This window comes from Netta rufina (genome assembly GCF_964035555.1).
Source record: "Netta rufina genome assembly, chromosome: 2".
NCBI classification, from domain to species: Eukaryota; Metazoa; Chordata; class Aves; order Anseriformes; family Anatidae; genus Netta; species Netta rufina.
Window position 1 is genome coordinate 66,533,819 of NC_140124.1, and position 19,106 is coordinate 66,552,924.

Below are 19,106 nucleotides of genomic sequence, written 5' to 3' on the forward strand. Positions count from 1 at the left end.
CATTGAGAGATAGGTTGCAAACCACTGGCAGTGCACGTACCACTGCTCTAAAAGACCTCCTCTACAGGCTATCCCTTCCTTTTCTCTCATCATCAGATGCCTTATTGTTATCCTCTGTGCTATACAAAAGGTCTCTCAAGCCTTTAACTTCTGGATAGTCATTTTCTTTGGGTTGCCAAAAGTTCAAATGCAATAGGATTGGAGCAAACTTTTTCAATTTCAGTGGAAGTAATTTTGTCAGTATGTGAACATTTAATATCTTGTAACAATTGATTCAGATATCAGACTGCACTGACTCCTTGCCACAGCAGAATTAGCAGTATTGCAACTGAACTGAAGTTGGGATTGGCAACGCTACTGCTCCAACCTTCCACACCATAACCACATGTGGCTTCTAGCTGTAATTCCATCCAAGTACTATACTCCCTATTAGGGGCCTCTAAATCAGCTTACCTTCTTCTATACTGAAAATACACTTTCTTCTACAGAACTCAAAGCTCACGCAGTCTGTGTAAGCAACCTGACAATACTGTGGATATAATCCAACTAAAAACATGGCAAAGCATTTAAATGACTTTTTCAAATTTTCCAGAAGTAAAAACATCCATATAATTTTCTTTTAAAATCACTTCTTCACTTTTTATAATCTCTTATGAAAAAGGTTTGTTGACATAATTTGTTAAATATTTCTATTAATCCAGGTATGTGAACCAGTATCATACAAGAAAGAACTTCGCATACCTAGCTGGAATCTCTGGCAACTCAGGGTGGTGGGAGAACAAAGGAAAAAGCAAAAAAAAAAGAATTACATACTAATATAGAGCCTGAGGTCTGAAGGGGTAATTTAAGTATGTTAAATTTATTTCTGTTTCAAGAGACACAACATAAAACTTATTTCAATGGTCTTTAGTTCCTCTGCCAAACACTTCTTTGAGAACGGTCCAAACCAAAAATTACCTCCCAGGAGAATACCTCAGATTGGAGCTTTTTTTGCATTGATTCTGGGCTTGCTCCTATACTATAGATTATTGGTTCCAGATGTCAATCAGAGACGGTAAAAAGCTTTACAACGACTACAGTTTTGTTTTCTTGGTACATTCAGTTCCTATAGAATCCCCTGGAGGAATCAGCTGTCTTTTCATCCGTAGACTGTCTCTCGGGAAACATCTTTTTGAAAAAGTCTGATCCCAAGGATATACCATAAGACTTGCTCTTGTAAGAGCAGTAAGACTCTCCCCTGAAACGCTTTCTTTAAAGATTTCATTCACTTCTTAGTGTCTGTACTTGGTTAAATCACTGAATATTTATGTGATACTTCAGAGCCTTTGACTGGCCATCTTTAAAAAATAAATAAATAAATAAAAATAAGCCAAATGGTTTTGTTTTGTTTTTAAGAATGGAGATATTAGAATAACTAAACATTTTTCCCCCAGACACGATATTATACATATACGTAATTGGTTGATGCATGTGGTTTTTAAGAACCCCAGAGGCCATTAGTTTACTTGCTTAAATTTAGCCTAATCTGTTTTATGTCTTCACTCTACCTTAGCTCTATTTTACAGCTCACAGCCACAATGAATGCAAAAATTTAGTTGTAGTCTATGATGTGCGTTTATATGAAAATAAAACCTGGGCATGAGTGAAACAAAGCAATAGTATCACCAAACAAGGACTGCAGAGATATCTGCAATTAAAGGGTTCTGGAGAAGCCACAGTCAGCTGAGTGTCAACCTACTGCGGACAAATGAGTAGTGACACGCTGTAACTGACGCACTCCCATAATTAACACTATAAGATTCACAGCTGCTTTAGCAGACCATAGGTAAGTTTTCTGCAACATTAAGTCCTAACAAAACATACATGCAGACTAAATAGCGACATACATGAGAGACAATTTAGGCTTCTGCCTCACTCTACATACAAAGTTACCAAATGCAAGTGTCCTACTTGTTCATACAGCAGATATACATTCTCATCAGACATTCAAAAACACAAGGCAACAGTCCACAACTCAATGCTAAATACGTTAATGTTTTACTGCTGCCCCAGGCTTATTTTATTACTAAATCTGGACTTCATGCCACTAGCGATCTGTTTTGTGCAACATTTTAAATACATTACACATTTTCAACCATATAAGAAGCCATTACAAAACCAAACCAAGGACTTTGCACCAGGAAAGCCACTCTTGTGTGCAGAGGGAAGACACATAGGCACTGGGGTGCTACTGCCTGATTCACAGCGGTGCAGCACATGGGTAATGTAAGGTATCAAAAATATCATCAAATTCAAAGGAATTCAGAGAAACAGGATGTTACTGAAAAGAAGAGGAGACTGGCTGGAGCTAGCTCTAGCAAGTGGGAAACAGTAACATTTCCAATCATAAGAGAAAACTTGGTGACCAGGAAAGGCACCAGAGCAGCAGGAAAAGAAAAAAGATTACTCCTGTTTTAAATTAAACTCTGCTTTTATGTGAAAAACAAGATGGGAAAAGCAATCAGAACAATTCTCCCACATCCATGACTGGTACAACCTTGCATAAACAAGAAAACAGGGAACGTGCAAACAGAAACAATGGAGGGTACCTGTTGCTGCACAACTGTCAGAACAACTACCCAAGATGAACTTACAGCAGTAATTCAAAGACTTTAAAAAAAAAAAAATGCTTAAAATTAGAATCATAGAATATCCCAAGTTGGAAGGGACCCATAAGGATCATCAAGTCCAACTCCTGGCACCACACAGGTCTACCCAAAAGTTTAGACCATGTGACTAAGTGCACAGTCCAATCACTTCTTAAATTCAGACAGGCTTGGTGCAGTGACTACCTCACTGGGGAGCCTGTTCCAGTGTGCAACCACCCTCTCAGTGAAGAACCTCTTCCTGATGTCCAGCCTAAACTTCCCCTGCCTCAGCTTAACACTGTTCCCACAGGTCCTATCACTGGTGTTTACAGAGAATAGTTCACCTGCCTCTCCACTCCCCCTCATGAGGAAGTTGTAGACTGCAATGAGGTCCCCCTTCAGCCTCCTCTTCTCCAGGCTGAACAGGCCAAGTGACCTCAGCTGCTCCTCATATGTCTTCCCTTCTATAGGCCCTTCACCATCTTCATTGCCCTCCTCTGGACACTCTCCAACAGTTTAATGTCCTTCTTGTACTGTGGTGCCCAGATCTGAACACAGTACTCAAGGTGAGGGAGCACCAGCACAGAGTAGAGCGGGACAATCCCTTCCCTCGACTGACTAGCGATGCCATGCTTGATGTATCCCAGGATACAGTTGGCCCTCCTGGCTGCCAGGGCACACTGCTGGCTCATATTCAACTTGCTGTCAACCACAACCCCCAGATCCCTCTGTGCAGGGCTGCTCTCCAGCGTCTCATTGCCCAGTCTGTACGTACAGCCAGGGTTGCCCCATCCCAGGTGTAGGACCCAGCATTTGCTTTTGTTAAACTTCATGCAGTTGGTGATTGCCCAGCTCTCAAATTCGTCCAGATCTCTCTGCAAGGCCTTTCCACCCTCATCCGAGTCCACAACTCCTCCAAGTATGGTGTCGTCAGCAAATTTGCTCAAAACACCTTCTAGTTCTACATGCAAATCATTTATAAAAACATTGAAGAGGACTGGCCCTAAAATGGAGTCTTGAGGGACCCCACTGGTGACCATCTGCCAGCCTGACGTGGCCCCATTTTCCACAACCCTTTGAGCCCTGCCCGTCAGCCAATTGCTCACCCATCGTATGATGTTTTTGTTAAGTTGTATGCTGGACATTTTGTCTAGTAGGATCCTATGGGAAACTGTCAAAAGCCTTGCTGAAGTCCAAAAAGACCACATCAGCTGGTTTCCCTTGATCAACTAGATGGGTGATCTTATCATAAAAGGAAATCAAATTTGTTAGGCAGGACCAACCCCCTTGTGAAACCACATTGGCTGGGACCAATAACTGCATTGTCTCCTAGAGACAATAGCTTCAATAACTTCAAGAATCAACTTCTCCATAATCGTACCAGGCACTGACGTGAGACTGACAGGCCTGTAATTACCAGGGCCTTCTTTCTTACCTTTCTTGAAAATTGGCACAACATTTGCTAGCTTCCAGTCTACTGGCATAGAATGGTAATATGAAAACTTCTAAGAACTTTAATTAGGACAAAGCAGAAATACATTTTTATCCAGAACCACTTATAGCTATTTCAGAAGCTGCTGAAATCAGCAGCAAGTCAGTAACACAACAAAGCACTTAACTCATTAGGGAAGCTGCAGGAAGGTGCAAGACCATGTCCAAGGACGAAACTGTGATGCCACAAAAATCGGTGGAAGCTTTAAAGGCAAAAGCCAGAACTTCACGCATATGCCAATCCCAGGAAACCAGACAATGTTAAAATGTTTTAAGTTGTCTCTATTTGTCAACCACTAAGAAAACCCCATTGAATTAGAACTTTGTTTCTCACTCAAAGTAAGAGACTTGATATATAAATTACAAAACCCAAGCAGAGATGAAAGAGGCAACTAATTTCTTATGTATACCTGCACAATCACTGTAATATCATACATTTTCATGATACAGATTGAAAAGCTGTTTGGGAAAATATTTACACTCTGATAGTCAGAAGGATAAATAAACAATGGAGACATTTTAAATAACATAATTATTTTAGAACCACAGCTTTGTATGGAAAAATAGTATTTTTGAGACACTGAATGGGAACTAGCATAGGGAATTAAAAACAATTATTTTTTGTTGTTTTAAATTAAAGGGGGAATGTCCTTGCATAAACTCTCTACAAAAACTGAAGATTAAAGGCATATAACTCAAACCTATAATAAAACTGGTGATATCTACTTAGCAACCTTATCAAAAACTTCCCCCTTGAACCATTTAGTCCATTAAACGCTGTCCTACGAAACAAAAAATCTACCTACTTCAGTGAAAGCTGCGCAACACTTAAAATTGGCATTTGTGAATGCGTTCTATTTAATTGCATGAATCATCAGATTAAAACACATTGTTTAAAAAACTATCCACTATCCTGATCAGGTCTAACCCTGAACTCCTGTTATACGTAACCGCATATATCTATATATAAAGTATAAAATAATCCAGTTGAAAAAAAAACCTATCACTTTTAAGCTTTGCTTCAGGTGCTAGAATTCTTAAGTTTTAACATGGCTATGACTGTATTTTTAAACATATGTAAACTTTGTTTTTCAAATTCTGTACATCTTGTTCAAGTTCTCTAGCATTATCCTCCTTTAAAACTACCAGAAACACATTATAGCTTGCACTATGGGGGAAAAAAAAAGTGACTAAACAAAGGCAATAATACCTGACACTGACAGCAAAGATAACAGCTGCATCTATTTAGCGAACATCTTCACATTTGATTAAAGGACTACACACAAATAGTAACTACGACCAAGCTAACTTGTGAAAAATACTGTTAACTTGATTGTACCTAAAATTAACACACGAGTGGTCATACTTATATTCCCATAGTGCCTCTTTATTATAAAACACTCAAAAATGCCATAATCACTGATTAAGAGGGGAAAATACATTCAGGGAACAAGTACCGAAAATGGGCATTTCCTTCAGGATGAGGACACTGAAGAATACAGAGGTTAAACAAGCAGTGAAGTTGGTCAAAACAAAAATTGAAAGGTTAGAAAAATCCCCTTCCCCAGGTACACAGCCTTAATTCTCCAGTACTTTCCACTCTCCAGTGCCCTCTTTACACACAGAAATATTGGTGGAAGAACACGAACATGTGCATAAAACTGAAAAGCAGCCACTGACAAAGCTAAGTAAACTTAGACATATTTTTATGACTATTCATCAGAACATAAGGCATGTATGAAATCCAAAAGTTCAGCAGTTTTACCATTAGTGATAAGAATTAGAAAACAAATTTACATGCTTCTTTTGTATGACCCTCTGAAGCATACTGCAATTAACTGTAGCCTCTGTATCAAACCATTTTAGAAACAACAACTAGTACAAGATCATAGGTAAGAAAGTGAAAGACCAATAAAGACATTTATTCATGTAAAATTCTGTCTACAAGATCTGTTTCATTATAAATCTAATTAGACTGAAAGAACGTTTACAAGCAATTTATAATAACGGCTCAGATTTATTTCCTGAAGAAGAGAAATGAACTGAGAAAAAGGCATCATGCAAGACCACACTACAGCACTGACAATAAATACAGGGAAAAACAGGTAGTCATGTCAGCATCTAAGTAGTACTGTGATGGTATTTTAGTTATTTACAACAAATGCAATATTGAAAGCAGAATGCTACCCTTCATATTTCTACACCCCTGATTAGCAGCACCTACACTTCTGAAAGCAGCCTCTTATCTTTCAGTTTCACAGGAGTATTACTTCTCTGGGGTATCCTGAAGAGGCATGGGCACAGCAGCTGCACACTTTATTAAAGGAAGCTGTAGAGCACCAGTGCAAACCAAACAAGGCAATCAATCAGTAAGGATAATCAGTTCAATTTCAGTCTATGACTGCTTTCATTACCTGAGTTAGAATTCACTCCCAGCATGTTCCTAAGTCTGAGAATATTAATTTGTACCATAGGTATAAATAGCATAGGTTTTATCCTCACTGCCTACCACATAGCACAAACACCTACGTAACATACGGACATATATATGGCATCCTTTTCATTGTAGAGCGCAAATGATGGTGGAAGTGCATTTTTGTTTGAAAACAATTCTTTTCTTCCCCCCCCCCCCCCCCTTCCTCTCCTCACTCCCCAATTTAATCCTTGTATCCTTGTTTAAAAAATGTCAGTGATCAAATTTGGTTGGTTGCCTATCTTCCTTCCATGAAGACACCACACTTTTTGAAGCTGAGTGTGAGAAAGGGAAATTCTGTGTAGGAGAATGTTAAGAGGAAAAACATAACATAAAAAAATTGATTAGAGATTGCTATTGCTAGGGTATCTTTCTCCAAGTTACTGTCTCATGGTAGACCATTCCCCTCTTGAAACTGTTTCATGTTGCTCACTCACAATACACCCAAGAAACAGGCTCTGCTTTTTGGAAAAATGCTTTTTCTGGAAAAGCTTTTTTCTTTTTTTTTTCTTTTTTTTTTTTTTTGTGTATGTGACGATATTGATACAGTATACATACAGGTCTCCAACTGGCACTAGTTGTAGTTATCCTCACCTTTTGCCGAGCGCCTTGTTAAGACATAAGTATTTAAAAAGCTTCCACAGGAGAAGAATAACCCTACATGATCCAAACAACAACCTCAGACAGGCATTTGGAAGCACTGAAGATCTGTCCCCTTCCAGGATAAAAATGTCATGGTATATCATTGTCTGTACCACAGGATACTCTTTTAAAGGCAGCTGTCCTCTTTTACTCCTATGGACTCAGGGAACAGACACTCAGTAGAATAGTTAGCCAATTTATAAAAGGGTCTCCTTCTGTTTCTTGAAGCAAACATGCATTTTATGACTGTAGCTCGTGCAGGGCAAAGAACAGGCCTCCACTGACCCATTACCACTGGCAGCCTTCCCCCTGCACTTTACAGCCACGCATCATCGGAAGCAGCTTTCCTAGAGAGCTACATCCTTATTCACAGTATCAGTATTAGCCCAGCATCACCCTTCTCATGTGAAGTTGTTTGCATCTTGTCAGCCATCTTCTCAACAATTTTCATTCAGGGAACACTAATAAGCAACAGAATGGGGATCATGAAGACTACATTTTGCATCTGCAGTCTGCTTTGTGTATTGCAGCCCACCAGGAAATCTTATTTTTATAGCAGCTTCCCTTATCACAAGATAGGGGCTCACCTATTCCATTTTCCAAATTTTCCACAAAGCTGAAAACAAGCGTTTCACCTGTCTCTTTCCAAATATAGCCTAGTTGTTCTATGTAAATAACACACTCCAATACACTGTCTTGGAAAGGCAATTTAGCAGCAGACTGGTAATGCAGTCATTTGAGAAACATCCTGACTTTAGTTTCACTCAGAAATATAAGTGTTGCATTCTTAACTTTAGAGACCACAAAATACATGGATGCACATTTTGGAAGAAACTTATAGCCATACTGCTCCCTCCTGCAGAAATACGTTTAAGTTGCGTATTTCTCCTAGTTGTAGCAACAGGGTTATATGGACTAGCGTTTGCACACCTTTATTTGCAAGCATTAAAGCTAGAGAATTACATCAGCGAAATTGAGAGCTTTTCTTCAGCCAACTTAACTCTAGGCTATGTTAAAAAAAACTCTCACTGTGTTCCATGTCTTCTGTTCCATGCAACAATAGACGTTTACACACGTGCTTTAAAAAAATATCACAAATTATCTCTTCAGGAAACAGCTAAAGTCAATAGCTCAGTTGTCATTCAGTACTTTGGCACCATTATCTATGGAATAAATGTTTTGTTAGTATGACATTCCACTAAAACACAGAGTGACTCCACAGCACAAAATTTCAGGTTTAACTAGTGAGAAAATTCTTCAATTCAATGGTACTGGAGGGATGACTGAACTGACTGGCCACCAGTCTGAAGATTAACCCATAAAAGAAAATCTGTTCATAAATACTATACATTATCTTTGCATATTACTTGATTACATTTTGGAATACTACAATTGTTGCTTTCATAATAAACTCACAGAGTACAGTGGGCAATTAGTGAACTAGACACTAATGTCAGTTACTGAAAAAAAATAATTAAATCCGTAATTAGCAACTGAATGCAGGCATTTCTCCTCATATATCTGACCAACAACATAGAGAGGTTAAAATGAGAAACAAAATGTATTAAAAAAAAAAAAAAAAAAGACTGTTTCCAGGAAAAATAATCCTCAACATTCAGATACCAGTAGCAAGTTATATCATTTTTATTTCCCTGTCTTTACAAGGAGAGTCTATAAATGCATTAGGTATTTAGCACAGGTCCTCAAATGCAGACAGTTAGATATCTTACTATATCTTTATAATCAGTCTCCTCTACTTTAAATGTGATACATGGCTACACAATTATAATTAAAATTACAAGAATATAGAGCCTTCAGGTTTTGGTGCAGTTTCCAAGCTGATTCAACAAGTGTACAGGTTACATACAAATAAATCTACATCCATTTTTCTCTTTTCATTGCATAAGATGCTAATACAGTAAACTGCATCCAATGCAACACGAGGTGCTGTGCTACGTGTTGGGTCTTCTGCCCGCACCCCAGACAGCAGTCTATCTGAAAAGTCAGAGAGCCAACACGTAAGAAGTCTTTGACAATAAACACAGTCAGAAGCATTTAGTTCTGTGGCTTTTCCATTACATTTTATTTTCTGAGCAACTGAAAAAGCATGACATTTATTGTAATATTATTAATACAAAAATGATCTCTACATAAATAGATGGCAAACTCAGGACACAACATTTTCCAGCAGCAAACATATGTTTCTACAGAGCTATGGAATATGAACACAGACCCAAAGGGTCCTAGATACACTGATATGAGCTAATACATGAAGATGTTCAAAAGCATAAAGGTCTTCTAGAACTCATCACAAAACCTTGTTTTACAGATGCAGTCAGGACTGTTTTGGTACTCTTTCCTTAGGAGATACACAGAACAAAGTCCAAGAGATCTGGAAACCACCATAGCTTGAATAATTGCAACATACTTTAAAGAATAGGTTTGAGTATAAACTGTCCAAATACCTACAGAATTATTTTTAAAAGCACACATCTATGCTGAATAAATCAAAGTTTTCAGTCATTTCAAATACAGGTGTACAATTGATGTGGGCAGAGGTAAGAAACAAAAGCTAAGACATGTAAGCTAACATGGCAAAACAAGGAATGTCTGGGCAGTTTAACAATGGAAAGCACACACAGGGCACTTACAAAAGTGAAGGCCCGGTAGAAAGAATGGTCAGACGATATAAGGAACAGAACAGTTGTCTCACACATGAAAGGGACCAGGAAAAAGGCAGACATAAATGCTAGCTTGAAATAGGAATGCAAAGAAAAAGAAGTTTATATTAGGATAGCAGCAACTTCCTCTAACATTTAACTTCCCTTTCAGTAATTTTTAAGTCCGGGCTGCAGGCTGGTTTTAATGCAGATCCCATGTTTATGTGTTATACTTAAGGATGCAGAAAGTCATATAACTTCAGCATGCTTTATTTCCTACTCTGCTGTTGCCAGAGGAATATAACATTAGATGCCCTCCGTATTTCTTTCCTCCTCCACTTGGGTTGTAAGGCTACTTGAAATTATCTCAATTTTACAACATTTAACTATAGCGCCTTAAATTACTGGCCCAGCAATAAACCAGCAGAGGTCAAAAACAGAACACTGGAATTCCTTTTATCGAAATCACCTGTCCATCACACATCTGCATGTGAGGACCTGTGCTAATTCCTTTTATTGAAGTCACCTGTCTGGATAGACATTGAAACCACTTGCATAACACAGCTGATATTCTAAAGAGCACTTGTGTGTTAGGCCATCACATGCCAGCCTCATTCCAACTACTGTATGTAGATAGTAAAGGCTACATTGCAAGGGAACACTTAACTGCAATCAGAAGTACCTGGATTAGTTGTGCTCTTCCTTGGTTATGATCTTCAGCCAGTGTGAATCTAAAAAAAAACAAAACAAACAAACAAAAAAAAACCATACTCCCATGCCACAAAATTTGTTCTTAGTACACCATGCAATTTGAAATGTGTAGTCTGTTGTGATTTTATGTGCAAATCGATCAGGTGTTACTGCAATTTCTCTCAAAGGACTGAAATAACTGGCACTGATTTCATTTTCCATAGTTTGAAATTCTGCTATTTAATCAGTAAAATTTTTTTAAGGTACCACTGATATTTTCCTCTTCTTGTTTTGTGAAACTCTTATGTTGAAGCAGTTTCATTATACAAGGATTTAAAAGTACCTAACAACTTTCATAAAAGACATGACAGAGGTATAAGCTATTAAACAAACTGAAAGAGATGCCAAAGAAGTTTACATTTTGACTTTCATGATCTGGACATTACTGCAATATTATTGCAATAAAGAAAAGAATTAGCAGCAATTCTTTGAACATACAGCTCTCTAAGAAATCATCTGTAGAGGAAAAATCATAATTAGCCTTAGTGAGTACAAATTATGTTCTCTGTTCTCCTTCATGGAAAAAAGAAAAAAAAAAAACACCCTCAGGAATAACAAAAACAAAGAAATGCATAGGCTTTGAAAGAGGTAGGTGCTTGCCGCATCTTCTTCCGCATTGCGGAAATGATCACGACAAACGAATGAGTGGACAAGGTATCTGCAGAAACTGCAGCCCAGTGACTACAGCTGTACGGTTACTGGTAGCAAAACCACATACGGCCAAAATGCTGCATTACCATCTGCATCTCACAATCCACTCTTTGCTACCAGTCCTGCTGCCATGAATGTAAAAGCCCTTTGCAAAAAAAAAAAAAAGTAGTCACAGGGCCTTTATGCTATTTCAGTAAATACTAATTTATGAGGCTACTGGCATGTAGGGGCAAGCACTTTTAATGATATACACCAATTTGTTTTCGCAGGCTGCTTGGCTACTGTCAGAGAGCCCACCTCCCCGGCACTGCCAGGACTTGCCCACCAGCTGTGTGCACTGACATTAAGCCAGGCCAAGAAGCATTGTCCTAGCACACGTTGTGTAGCTGCCCTGCCTCCTCCTTGGTAACAATTTAGAGATCTTCCTTTCTCTTCTGCCAGGTGGCAGAGAGGAGCAATTCAGCAGCAGCAAACTACACACAGAATCATAGAATTTACAGTTCTGCAATCTCAGATTTGAAGAGATCAAATGGGATTGCAGTGGAGTACCCACTGTGTCCTGACACCCCACGCAAAGACAGGGCGCGCACATCACATGCATAAGGAGAGAGATTTATCTTTTATGTATATACACGCACAAAATCAAGAAGAAAGTCATACTGAAAACAGGCTACAGCTGTATGTACTTTTCCTCTCCAAATTTTCAGGCACTTAATCTTCAGGGAATATCTCCTGAAAATTCTCCTGTCCTTTGCTGTTCTTCTATTTCTAATGTCCCATTATCCACTTTCACATTTCAAACAATACTGCTGCTGCTAATCCTCTGTTAGGTCTCTTACCCCATTACACCCCTATCTCAGCCTTCAGTTCTGAGGTGGTTACTTCAAGAAGCAGGTCATTCAAGGACTTCTTTCCAGTGCTGTCATTTTCATCAGTGCACAGGTTAAATAAAAACTACATTATCCGTCAGCAATAATTCATTGTCTTTTCAGTATCTAACAGGATTCTTGTGCTGCTTGCTACAGTTCTTGTCACTAGAGACTGCTCCATTTTGCTGCTTACATGTAGAAGCAATTGCTGTATAGTAGTAGAAAAGCATATTCAGATACATAAAGCTGGTAGATAAAGAGCACTTTCCAATTTAGTTAAACTCGTCTTACATGAATTAAAGCTTCCCTATAATCATACCCAAATCAGAAATGGTTATCACTTTCCTTGCGTTAGTGTGTTATGAAATAAGGTACTTAAAGACCCCCTAAGTCACTTGTTATGCTTTTCTTTCAGATCTGTGCTCACAATTTCCTTTTTCATTAGTAGGGGAAAGTTCTGAATTTTCCTTAACAGAACAAAACCCAAAATCACAGAAGTCAGACCTCCTCAATTCCGATTCCATGGCTTATAAAGCACACAAATTATAGAGCTATCAGACATTTCCTTGGCTTACATTAAAATCTGCAGTAAGCCTCTAGAGCGGACCAATATATTTGATGCCTTTCTCCTAAAGATTTTATGACATCATAAACATTTCTGACTCCATGACAAATACTTTATAATACATTAAACAAGCTCGTTCAAATGATTCTAAATGTTATGCCTATGGCAATGTACTCAGAAATGGAACACTTGCTTGCACACAGAGAAACCTTAAAGTTTAGCTTTGACCACCACAATTTATGTTCGTGAAACTGAAGGCATTCAGATCATGTTCAATGGCATAAAAGCCCAAAAAGCACAAAGCAGGCATATTCTCCAGAAGTTCATCGTGCTGTACCTCCCACATCACAGCATCAACACTGAAGGCTGCTCCCCAGTAAAACTTCCTGCTGAATTCAATCTTAATTAGCATGGAACATGAAACTATACAACAATTAAATTGTATTTATAATATGCTTCTAATCAATTCAGTTGAATTAAGCTAATGTAGATAAACTGCAAAGCCTTGCCATCCCATCCCTCTTTGCTTGGGAAGACTGTGATAACTTTCTTCGGAGTCAATAAAGTGCTATATCCAAAGAGGCGCTGCAGGCACTGCAAGTCACCAAAACTGAGACGCTTGTACTTCCTGCAAAGAAAAGCACCACAAACTGATTCTCTCATTCAAGAGCATAAAGAAAATTTACAAAATGCTTTCTGGACTGGAGGCACAGGGAGACTTCCAGTCACAAGGCAATAAAAATACTGCAACAGGATTAATTAATGACAAAATTATCAAAAGCATTCCTGAACAGCTAATAACTAAATTCAATCCCTAGAATATAGAACTGGCTCAGATGATTTTATGAACTCTAAAAATCACTGCTGTGCAGCCATAAAAATTGGGATGAAACAGAAGCCTGAAAGCATCTGATCAGTATATATTCATGTTTTACTATAGACTGCAAACAGAAGACAGACTGAAAAATAAAACCTGTATTTAGCAGTGGGGGAATAGGTTTTGTTTCTTTATTGCCAATCATCCTTGAACTTTCTTCTGATGACCATTTACGCCAACTTTTGACTCAAAAGCTTTAAGATATCTATTTAGGAACAGACAGCTTGCTCAACTGGAAGATGTTCCTAAGCTTCTATAATTTTAACACAGGTGCTGTGTAAACAGCTCATAAATAAATCATACTATTGCCTAAGAGTAAGTGGGAAATACACTAGAAAGCATTAAAATACATGAATACTTTTCATATGACTTTTTGTATGGTACCCTTCTTGTTAACTAAGGCTCCTGGCCTGAAAATACCGAAAGCAGACATCAGATTTGGAGAAAAATAGCAGAAAAGTATCCTAGTTTCTCTGTGGATAACATATTCTTTCAGTTATAGAAATGCACTTCTTACCTTACATACTTCAACATATGCTATGTGAACAAGCTGGCTGCCTCCACATAATACCAGTGACCAGAAAATACTCTACACCCCCTGCTTCAGAAAGTCATTGGATATCCAAATCATAAATTTCGAATTCCCAGCTGTCACTGCCTAGCTGAAATCCAGAAGGCATAGTTATGTCATACTGTATGACATTATCACTCTCTCACACTTTGTAGCTTCTTCAGCACTAACGGAAAAACCCACAGCTACTGGATTGTCTAGAATTTTTCACATTTACCACAACTGCAATTAAATCTAAATAACCCTTATGAACTCACTCCTGTAAAATAGATTATTTTGTCTACTCCTGGTTTCCTTATGTTTCTCTCCATATTTAGTATGTTTCCTCCCCTCGGTAAAATGGAATTTAGGAGTAAGGGGGGGAGGGGTGGAAATATCATGCAATGTTTGCATAAGTATATGCTTTTTACTTAGTTATCCAGAATGGTTAAAAAAAAAAAAAAACAAAAACATTTTAAACCATGGTGGTTTAAAAGTTTTACCACAACTGAAGAACTTATGCATTTTAATGCAAGGACACTTATTCAGCAAGTCCTTTACCCAAGGAAACTTAAAAATAAAATAATGAATTACCTGAAACCTAGTTTACCTATTGTATAACCACCATATGTGGTAACAGAGTCTTAAACTGAAGTTACTTCAGAAATGCAAGAAAATGATGAGCAGTTTAGCTCTGAAGTCCTGTAACCATGTGGTTTGGGACTTCATTGACGAACAAGAACTTACTTGGCATGAACTCATCACAGATTTTATTATTTGTTTCTTGATGAATAACAAGTTTTGTAATTTGATAATACTCTTTTTTTTTTTCTCTAATGAATTGTGTGTATACACACTGGCATACTCACACAAGCTACAGTGGCTATTATTACGGTGGATTCTAAGTCCCCTTAAATAAGTATCCCCCAGAAAATGTATCTGGTCCATTAACAGTAAGCAGTATGTCCACCTGAGTTTATAGGCATGCTCAGTAATTCAAAAAGAAATCATGACAAAGCATGAGACAGTCCTTTCACTTGTCCTAAAGGTATTTCCTTGCTAAAATAGGGCTTATCACTGAATTATGTTAAAGTGTAGTATTTGTATTAAACATTAGATATAAATAAATTTAAATGCTTAATGTTTCCTGAAAGTCACCATTTCATGTATAAGACCCAAAAATTCCCAAGTAAACCCAACAACTAAACAGAAGTCTTATTCTCCAGAGATAAGACTGGCATAAGACTAGGGACTGGAAAGGGTCTCATTTACATGCACTGTAAAAAGCTAGATGAGTGACCTCACATGGTCTGCATAATCTCTCTGCAATTCCATTTACCCAGCCTTAAAATGGGGAAAATTCTACTTACCTGGATTGCAGTTTGTCATCAAAACAGCACGTGCCCTAAAAACGCATGTTTCCATATAGATACAAAGACGTTCATACACAGCACTTTTAAGTCTTCAGAAGCAAATCTTTTCCACTGAAATGTACACAGTTTTTGCCACGTATTCCTTAACTACTCATTTAATGAAGGTTTCAGTCTTCTAGAAGAAAAAGTGTCAATTTGCGTGACTTACTACCTGCTGAGAACATTAATAGACCTTCAAATCTTATAAATGAACGAGCAGGGGACAAACGGGTTTTGCAAGTTTATTGTGCTGTAGTTACATTACTTCTTAACTGACCAATCCTTAATGATGTTTTTGAAAAAGAGATTACTTAACAAAAATAGCATTCCCTTTAAATAATTGTGTAGGTTACCATTTCTCTTTACAACTGAGCAAATAAATTGAGCTGGAAGCACTCACTGGATCAAGACATTCATTTATGAGTAGTCCCTGTAAACAGGGTTTCACCAGTCTGTCAAAATCATTTTCCTACTCTGAAATTAATGCCATCAAAATTGATGATACTACTCAATGCCCGTTATGGATCCTGTATGTTATAAGTAGAGAGACATATCATCAGCTGGTGTAAATCTATACTGTTCTTAAATCCAATGGAACTACATCAATTTACAGCTGCTGAAGATTTATTCCTAGGTCTTTCTTTAGCACTGATAAAAACCATTGAACCAAACTCTGGACACACTTCCAAATTTAAAGCTCCCACCAACTATAGCAAGAGTGATGCCTAAAGGAGGAAGGAAAGACTGTAAACAAGTCCTAGAAATAGCATACTTCCCACCCTACGTTTATTCTAAGTTTTAAGTTAGTTTTTAAAATCATAACCTGTGAGGAAACCAAGGGCACAATCGATTTTGAAATTCCTTTGATTTCTTTTACCTACTCCCAGAAATTCTACTTGGTAACAGTGATTTATTACGCCAAGCCCAGTTTGCTGTAATAATTGAAAAAACTCCAATAAAGCACACAGGAAAAGCGGCACCATTAAGAAAACATTATTTGGCCCACAGTGTTACCCCAGCTAGATAAAGTTTCAAAGTGGCTGTCCTTACATCTCTCCATGAGCTATCATTACACCCACATTAAAATTCTAACTGTTTCTTGTATCCCTCTCATGCATTTTTTCCTCCAAAAATATGGTGTAGTAAACACTCAATTGAGCAACCTTCACTTGCACACTTAGTCCCAAAGACAGTCAGAAGGGCTAACAAACAGTAAGAAGAAACAATTGCCCAAAGAAGGATTTTGCAGGAGGGGTACTGAAACATTTCTTAGACCACCATCCTGCAAAAATATAGGCAGTAGAGAGAAAATACCATTCTTTCGTAGACAGTATCTTTAATCATGGCAAGTTTCGGTATATGATTCTGCATGCAAGGATTATTGCTAACGGCTAGTAAACATATTTCTGACTACAGATTTGTGAAACTAAACAAGGCAGTTTTTGAGAGCTGTCTACACACATCTTGTGTAATGGTATACACTGTAGTTATCTAGAGGTATTTGCTCTTACACATCTATCACAAGTGGTTTACAGCTGCTTGCATTCTGTGAGTATTACATACAAGAATGAAAACTCTGAACACCTGCTTCAGAAAGTTACCAATAAGAATATACATAGTAAACATTAAAATGGGTTAGCACTATCATCATAAGAAAAGGAAAAAATTTTTTTTGAAAATGTTCCTTAATGCTACTCTATTGTAAGACATTTCAACATCAAAATGGAAGTAAAACAGAATTCAACTTACATTTATCCTAATACAATCAGATTCATCAACAACAAAAAACAGCAGTCATTTTCTACCTACAGTTTGTTCCATACAGCTTCTTAGAGAAATTAAGATAATTTCAGACACCCCAAAACAGTTTGACTTAAAAAGAGCTAACCACTTAGCTTTCCACACAACATTTTCTTCCATTAAATTTCCATTTTTACCTTTGCATTTTTCCCTTTTCCAGTATCCATAACCAATCATCGCTCTGCCATTCCATTATGCTTGGTATATTGCAGTAAGAAGCACCTTCATTAAATAGTATTAAAAATAGAACACACACAATCTCCCTGCCAGAGCATGCTCCAACAGTGCTGATACCTCAAATCTCAAGGTAACCATGCCCAGCTGGGAACTGAGAGGCAAAGCCCGTGCGAGATTAGCAATTTACAAGCCTAATTGTGCACACAGACTTGCCTCAATACATGATGAAGACTGCTAAAACAAGAAGCCAGCGTGCAGTTAAGATTATGTGACTGAAAAGTTACAGGTCACTTTACAGGAATTTTCCCCTCCCTGTAACTTTCAGTTTCAATGCTCTGTACTTGCCTAAAACTTAGATATGCCATTTTGGGGAAGGTTAAGAAGAAAACACACCAGACATACGCATATCTAGCTAATTGCTGTGGTGGAGAATTCAAACAGGCGAGCCATGAACACCTGTGCTGCTCGCTAATTCCTTTGTTTCATTTCTCAGCACATTTACCTGAATATGACACAACAATAGTGGGATGAACTGAAACAGAACTGCACACACCTGGAAGCGCAAAGATGGGAGGATGAGCAGTGGTGCTAAGACACACCTAGCACACAAAAACGATCCCTGAATGTATGTTCCCCCCGCTGGCTGAGGTGGTAAATGAATGCAGGAAAATAACAATAATTAAACTGGACTGCACAATGGCTGTGCTGGATGAACATGTCATTAGCTCCACAAGCGATATGGCTGAAATGCACATACAAGGACGTAAAATCACACTAGACAGAGTAGCGTTATATTTAATTAATACAGACTACTAGGCTGTCTAACAACGCGACTGTACCTCTCCTTCACTGCATGCGAGAACAAGAAGATAGATGCCACCGAAGCACCAAGTAAACCCTTTACCCTCAAATCACCACCCACAAGAACAATGCAAGCAGAACATGCCAGTCTCCCTCTGCCCCTCTCGCAAAGGTCTCGGAGCCGATTCCTCGACGTCGTTCACAAACCGGCGAGGAAAAGTTTGCCTTTTGTTACGTTCCCTTTGACACTTGGAATCGTTTCGACCAAAATACCCCTCTGGAAGGCAGCGATCCCCCTCCTGCGGCCGTGTCCCCCCCCTTTCACCAGCACCCGTCTCCAGCCGGGGGGCGATGGCACCGGCCGAGCCCTGGGTGCCCAAAACCTGGGGGCAACAGGGGTCCCCCTGGCTCCCCTTGACCCCCCTCAGCTCCCCGGGCACCCGCACCACCTACCCCGCCGCTGAGAAATCTGGCTCCAGCTTCGGCCCCGAGCTCATCTTCCCCCGCTGTATCACTGAGATGCAGGGTTTATTTTTTTAATTAGCGGGGTTTTTCCCCTCCCTCCTCCTCCTCCTCCAGACGCCACAGCTCGGAGCTGGGATGCTGCCCCCCATGCACAGCCCTCCCCCCCAACTTCCCTGACCTCCACAATTAAAACAGAGAACGGGGGGGGAGGGGGGGAAGAGAACGGACGACGAAATGACACGAAACACATGCTACAAGGAAAAATAATAATAAAAATATAATATAAAATCGCAACA

At 38.7% G+C, this 19,106-nt stretch overlaps 1 protein-coding gene across 24 annotated transcripts in view; it reads right to left on the bottom strand.

The window, feature by feature from the left end:
• The window catches only part of ARPP21 (cAMP regulated phosphoprotein 21), a 206,522-nt gene that overhangs the window by 127,430 nt on the left and 59,986 nt on the right, over positions 1–19,106 (bottom strand). The window contains exon 3 of one of the 24 annotated variants that reach the window (XM_084283182.1): positions 10,576–10,624. The exons of 22 other annotated variants lie outside the window; for them this stretch is intronic. The gene's annotated coding sequence lies outside the window, so the exon portion shown is untranslated. Of the gene's footprint in view, positions 1–10,575; positions 10,625–15,525; positions 15,704–19,106 lie in introns of all 24 variants that reach the window. One more of the 24 variants, XM_084283183.1, reaches the window with a different exon arrangement.